At 46.5% G+C, this 7413-nt stretch overlaps 1 pseudogene; it reads left to right on the forward strand.

Annotated features, from left to right (window-relative positions):
* The first annotated feature begins 5121 nt into the window (after positions 1-5121).
* LOC130045001 (selenide, water dikinase 2-like) lies at positions 5122-6893 on the forward strand (annotated as a pseudogene).
* Positions 6894-7413: the final 520 nt, after the last annotated feature.

The raw sequence follows: 7413 nt of genomic DNA on the forward strand, positions 1-7413 counted from the left end.
TTACTCCAGTCTCCCGAGTGAGCCTTGGAAAGACAAGTTGCTCCCCTGGGAATGGAGCCCCAGGAGCCCGGGCACCTTCGGAACTTACTGACCCTGTCCCTGATGCGGCCCTGGGTTGTTATTTAAGTAAGAAAATGTTGGTGGTCCATGATTTTCTTTTTTTTTCTTTTTCTCTTTTTCTGTTTTAGGGTTACACCTGGCAATGCTCAATACTTTCTCTTGAATCTGAGCTCAGGAATCACTCCTGGCAGGACTAAGGAAACATGCAGGGTTCTGGGGACCAAACTTGGGTAAGCTAGATGCAAGGAAAATGCCCTCCCTGCTGTACAATCACTCAGGCCTCAGTCTAGGAATTTTTCCCCCAAAACCAATCAGATACAGGGTTTTGAGACAGCTGTAGTTTGGGGATGGTGATGAGGTGACATCAGTTCTGCTTGGTCCTGAGAGGGATGCTGCCTTTAGTTGGTGTTGAGACTTTCCAAAGTGAAGAACTATCACTTGTTGCTTATTGGTCAAAGTCAGTTCACAGAGACAAGTTTTGTTCATTTGTAAAACCAAAATATTCTTAAGTTCTTTATCTATTAATTCCCAGTGTGGAACAATCTAACTGCTCTATGGTTGTCAGGAAGCTAGAACAGAGAAATTTATTTCAGAAAGTTCACTTTTAGGATAAATAAGGAATTTATTTGGGAAGATGTCACTGTCACTCTCACTGTCCTCCCGTTGTTTATCGATTTGCTCGAGCAAGCCCAGTAACATCTCCATTGTGAGACTTGTTGTTACTGTGTTTGGCATATCGAATATGTCACAGATAGCTTGCCAGGCTTTGCCCTGGGGGCGAGATACTCTTGGTAGCTTGCCAAGCTCTCTGAGAGGGGCAGAGGACTCACCCTATCTGCTGTGCAATCGCTCTAGCACTTGGGAAAATGCATTACTACTTTTTAGCTAAAATATTTTATTGGTGGGGGCAGAGAGATAATAAAAAGGGTAAGGTAAACATGTGGCTAATCCAGGTATGGTGCCACATATGGTCCCCTGAGCACCACTAGAAGTGACCCCTGAACACAGAGCCAAGAATAAACCATGAGCATTGCCAGGTGTGGTCCAAACACGAAAAAAATTTTGTATTAATTTACCGTTATGTTTATAATGCTGTATAAATTTTAGGTGTATAGCTTTATGCCTTTATATCATATATATGTATGTTTTTTAGGGCCACACCCTGCGATGCTTAGGGGTTACTCCTGGTTCTGCACTAAGGAATTACTCCTGGCAGTGCTTGGGATGCCAGGGGTCAAACCCAGGTCGGCTGTGTGCAAGGCAAACACCCTATCCACTGTATTATCTTTCTGGCCCCAGTGCATAAATTTATATGGTGCCTCTATATAGTCACTTGATCACTTGACATCCCATTACTCATTGATTTGTTCAAGCGGTCGCCAGTAACACCTCCATTCGTCTCTGTCACGTGCTAGTGTAGTCCAATGGCATCTGCTCATTCTAGGAACACGAAGGGCCTCAAACAGTTTGTTCAGGGTCTTGACGAAGAAGTCTGACCATCTTGTAGGTGGGCGGCCATGTGGTCTTTTGACCTCCCGTGGAATCCAGTCGGTAATGGCCCTAGTCCTGTGGTCGTCTCCAAATCTCATTATGTGTCCAGCCCATCTGATTTTTGATGCCTTGGCAAATGAGACAGCATCCCTGTTTCTTGACTGTCGATGGAGGTCAGAACTCCGGATTCTTTTTCTCATTTGAGTGAAATGTGATACTCTAAGCATAGCTCTTTCAATTCCTCTTTGGGAGACCCAAATAGCATTCTCATCCTGTTTTCGTAGGGCCCAGGTCTCTGAGGCGTATGTTAATGCAGGAAGAACAGTGGAATCAAAGAGATGTGCCTGGAGCCAGGGGTTCTTCATCCTCTTAGCTATGTTTTTGACTCTCTTGAAGGCGTTCCAAGTCACTCTTCTCCTCCTGCGCAACTCAGGTGCCAGGTCATTCGTCATGTTGACTTCTCGACCTAGGTAAACATAACTGTTGCATTCGGAGATGGTCATTCCATTGAGAGTGAATGGAATGTCAGGAACAAGACTGTTTCTCATGAACATTGTCTTCGTGAGATTCAGCTGTAGTCCGACCTTTCCACACTCACGGTTGAAGCTGGCCAGCATTTTTGCCGCTTGGCTAATGTTTGGTGTTATTAGAACAATGTCATCAGCAAAGCGGAGGTGGTGTAGTTGCTGAATGTCTATCTTCACTCCCATTCCTTCCCATTCCAGTTGTTGCATGACGTTCTCGAGGGGGGCACTGAAGAGTTTCGGTGATGGTATCACCCTGTTGAACCCCTCTCTTGACATGGATGATCACTTCCTTGTAGAATGGTGAGATCCTGGTAGTGAATCCATAAGAGAGCTCACAGAGGATCCTGATGTATTGAGTTTGAATGCCCTGATTGGCTAGGGCTTTGATGACCGCTTCTATCTCAACAGAATCAAAGACCTTCTTTAAATCAATGAACGTTAGACAGAGCGGCATCTTGAACTCCTGAGAAACCTCAGTGTGCTTGGTTATCATGTGGATATGGTTGATGGTGCTGAATCCTTTTCGGAACTCGGCTTGCTTGCATGGTTGTCCTTCATGTAGTGTTCTGCCAATCCTATTCAGGATGACTCGAGTGAACAGTTTGACTGACAATAGGAAGATCTGGCAACAGTTGCCAATGTCATGGATGTCTCCCTTCTTATACAGTAGTACAGTCCTGCTAGTTTTCCATTGGGATGGAACCTTGCATTCAGACAGGTAGTGTGTGAAGAGCTGAGCCAGTGTATTGATGAGTACCGACGGCAGATTCTTCAGGTGTTCGGGTCTGATCTTGTCTGGGCCGGGCGCTGTTTGCTTATTTACAGATGAAATGGCGTGTAGGATTTCAGAAGGGAGAATGTTGGGAATGACATATCCATCCTGCAGAACTTGGTATGTGGGTAGGTGGACGTGGCTATTGAAGAGATCTGAGTAGAAGTCATCGATAATCTCCATTGCCCTCTGGACAATGTGATAGATCCATCAGGATGTTGGATGTTGGAGGGCAGTCATCTTGGTCTTGTAGTTGGCAAAGGACAGGCGGGCTTTGTGAATGCTTATCCCGGCTTCTGCTTGCATCTACCAGCACTGCTGCTCTTCTCTCTTTGAGGTCTTCCTTTGTCACTTCTCTGCACTGCATTGTGAGCATAGACATTCGCTTGCGGTTGCCTGAGGCTTGTGCCAAGTCTCGTTGGCGAATAAACTCAAGAGTTTTTGGCATTTTTGTGGCTATCTCTCACTTGGCATTTTTGCACAATCATGGAGGTGCTGAACCAGTTGATTGTGTTCCTCGTCAATGTTGTCAACTACGATATCTTCCCATGTTGCTGCAATAGTGCCAAAGAGCTCCCAGTTGGTAATAATTCTGGGAGTTCTCTTCTTAAACTTTGCAGCACTTTCTCTTCACGCTGTGAAGTAGAATTTTGCCTGAAGGAGACGGTGGTCAGATCTCGTTTGGAATTTTGGGACAACAGCGACATCGGTAAGGCAAAACCGTTGATTGAATATGATGTGGTCAATTTTGTTGTGGAATCGTCCACTGGGAGACTCCCATGTCCAACATTTAGATTTGACCTTCTTAAATTGTGAGTTACCATGGATGGCCTTGGTTGACATGATGAATTCAGACAATCTCTCACCCTGTTCGTCCATTCTAGGCCATGGGTCCTGATGTGGAGCTCTTCTGCTGATCTTCTCGGTACTATCTTGGCATTAAAATCACTGACAATGATCTTGTAGAAGGTGTGTTCTTCTTTATAGAACTTCTCCAGCTCCATGTAGAACTTCTCAATTTCTTCTTTATTATAATTGAATGCTGGTGTGTAGACAACGAAGATAGAAACTGCTGGCAGTGAGCCACATCTATTCAAGTGTAATCATCCAATTCGAGTTGTTAGGCATTCGAATGAATCAATGCTCATGGCCAAGTTCATGTTGACAAAGACACCGACACCACCGACACCTCTTTTGTTGCATGTTCCGAGGAACAGTTCTTTTCCAGTGTTGAAAATAGCATGATGTGATTGATGCCTTCTTGTCTCAGTCAGACCAATGATGTCCTACTTGACCTTTGATCAGGTCCTCGATGGATGCTACTGATGCCAGTGTACGTGCATTAAAAGTACAGACAGTCATTTTTGTCTTTCTTTGTTTTGGCAGCCTCATTCACCCTTGAAATTTTATTAGCCTCTCCTTTCTCATCCTTCTTAACGTTGACGTATTGGTGGCTCTTTCAGGGTCAGGGGAATGAGACTCATTGTATTTACTGATTTTGGCATATTAAATACACCATGGATACCTTGCCAGGCTCTGCTGTGCGGACGGGATATTTTTGGTAGCTTTCCAGGCTCTCTGAGAGGAATAGAGGCTTTTAGGGCAGCCTCTAATTGTGGTCATTGAGTATCAAATTTCTAATACATTATTCATTCACTCCAAAAAGATGAATCTTGTTCCCTGCTTCACATCATGTCCAATCAATTGTAGATGAATCATAGACCAATATGAGAAAGAAGAAATACACGATTACTAGAGAGGGTAACATAAAGGCATCTTTATTGACTTGAGGTAGGAAACAATTACATAGAATTGAAGAAATCAATGTACACATTAACAGTAAATGGGTCTATTATCAAGAAACATGAATTAAGGAAGGGAAAAAGCAAACCATCGGTGGAAGAAGCAGTGTACAATAACATATCCAAAGATTCCTACAACAAATTTGACAAGAACTACAAACTATATGAAAACACTAATAGCGAGGAAGGCCAAAGCATGGAGTGGCCAGAATGTGTTGCGGGAGTCAAGCTGGGAGAATGTCCGCGGTCACCTCTGACTGCTGGCCCCCACAGTCACCTCCGACTGCTGGCCCCCACAGTCACCTCCGACTGCTGGTGCCCGTGGTCACCTCAGACTGCTGGTCCCTGTGGTCATTTCTGACTGCTGGTGCCTGTGGTCACCTCTGACTGCAGGCCAGCTGTGGGCCTGCCCTGTCCCTCTCTCTCTGAGCTCCATGCCTGCTGGCATGACAGTAGAGAGGCAACGGCAATGTTGGCCACCAAAGGCTCCTCGGGCCCGGCGGGCTTCTGTCTGGGCTGGGACTTCTCCAGCTACCGACCCTTGATCCCTAAGCATTGGGCTTCAGCCTGAGCTGGTGGCTCACTGGCTTCTCGGGCATGAAAGGCTGAGGCTGCAAGGTCCCGCAAGAGATGCCTCTCAAACTCCTGGCGGGACTGATGCGGCCGGAGGGGCCCCCACTGGGCCGGGCCCTGGTCGGAGGCCAGGAGAAGGCACCGCAGGAAGGCAGCCTGCTGGGGGCGGAAGCCAACCTGAGCTGCCCAGCCCCAGGCATTGGCCTGGACTCCTGTGTCATCCCCTTGAGGCACGGGGGCCTGTCCCTGGTACAGACCACAGACTTCTTTTACCCCCTGCTGGAAGATCCCTACATGATGGGTTGCATCACTTGTGCTTGAGTTTCAGATCCCCAATTGCAGAGAGACCAGGTCCACACACAATAATGCAAAAGCAAAGGAACTTTATTACTAGCCAGTGCCAGTGCTAGCCCAAGCTAGGGTCCAAATCTCATCCAATGCATTTGAGTCTTGACAAGGACCCCGACTCCAAATCACAGCAGTTTATATAGGGTTCAAAGTTAAGAAGCAATTTATATACTGGTCTATTTTTAGCATTGGCCCTATTACAATGGTGGTCAGCAATTAAGCAATGGTTAGTAACAGTTTCTAAGGAGGGTACAGCGATACACCCTCCCCAACACTCCCCAACCCCCCACCCCCATGACTGGCCAGACCCAACTGTCCAAATCCTTATCTCGGCAACTGGGAGTTTACCAAAAACTGCAAGTCCTGCTGTGGGGAAACAGAAACTAAGACCTAGCTGAGATTTAATGTTAGCTGCAGTTTGTCATGGCATCAGTTTCGTCCTCACAGAGCCAACATGCTGAGCGACCTCTACTCCATGGGCATCACCGAATGTGACAACATGTTGATGTTCCTGAGTGTCAGTGAGAGCATGAGTGAGGAGGAATGAGAAAAGATAACTTATGATCAGAAGGTTCTGCCACAGAGGAAGAAGGCACTGCAGTGAAGGGTGGACAGACTGTGGTGAACCCTTGGATTAGTGTTGGCGGGGTCACCACCATGTTATGTCAGCCCAATGAATTTATAATGCCTGACAGTGTGGTTGTGGGCAATGCGCTTGTGCTAACCAAACACTTAGGAACCCAGGTCGCTGTCAACGTCCACCAGTGGCTGGACACCCCAGAACAATGAAATAAGATCAAGATGGTGGTCTCCAGAGAAGAGGTAGAACTGGTTTATCAAGAGGCCATGTTCAACCTGGCCAGCCTCAATAGAACAGTCACTGGATTGATGCACACATTTAATGCCCACACTGCCACAGATATCACCGGCTTTGGCATTCTGGGCCACGCTCAGAACCTTGCAAAAGAACAAAGAAATGAAGTGTCCTTTGTCATACATAATCTGCCAATCATTGCTAAAATGGCTGCCATCAGCAAGGCCAGTGGCTGGTTTGGTCTTTTTCAGGGAACATCTGCTGAAACTTCTGGTGGACTACTCATTTGTCTACCTAGAGAACAGGCAGCTCGCTTCTGTTCCGAAATCAAATCTTCCAAGTATGGAGAGGGCCACCCAGCATGGATCGTTGGCATTGTGGAAAAGGGAAACTGGACTGCCCAAATCACTGATAAGCCTCGTGTCATTGAAGTCCTACCTCATGGGTCCTGCGCAACTGCTTTAGCTCCTGACAATCTCAATGTCTCCTCTGAGGCTAGCTCCTGAGATGGTTGTCTGGGCAGGTACACTTTCTACAATATGCCATTGGGTAGTAGATTGAAGACGTACGCCATGTGCTGTATCATGCTATTCTTTAATTTAATTGCCTTCCTGAGACAATTAGAGGTGGGTTCTTGTACCACGTGGAATAAGTATGTCCTGGCAGTGAGAACTGGTATCTTTCAACCAGGTGGGATATTTCCTGGCAGTGAGAACTGGTATCTTTCAACCAGGTGGGATATTTCCTCCCTTGACCAATATCCAGTGCTGGGATATTTCCTCCCTTGACCAATATCCAGTGCTGTCAATCTTTACTTGGCCATACCTGCCCCTGTTTGGGGGACCAACTTCAGTGGTGGATCTCCTGAAGATACAGCATACCCTGTGCCATCGATGAGAAGTCCTGGCTTTGCTCTGCTTTCTGTCTAAGATCACTGCTTTTGGCACTGCTGCCTGTCAGTCTGGGTCACCATTTAGACAACACTTGATGGGCTCTTAATGATCTCGAGTGTTTTCCTGGAGGTCA

Source organism: Sorex fumeus, unplaced genomic scaffold (assembly GCF_029834395.1).
Source record: "Sorex fumeus unplaced genomic scaffold, SorFum_2.1 ptg000126l, whole genome shotgun sequence".
Taxonomy (NCBI): Eukaryota; Metazoa; Chordata; class Mammalia; order Eulipotyphla; family Soricidae; genus Sorex; species Sorex fumeus.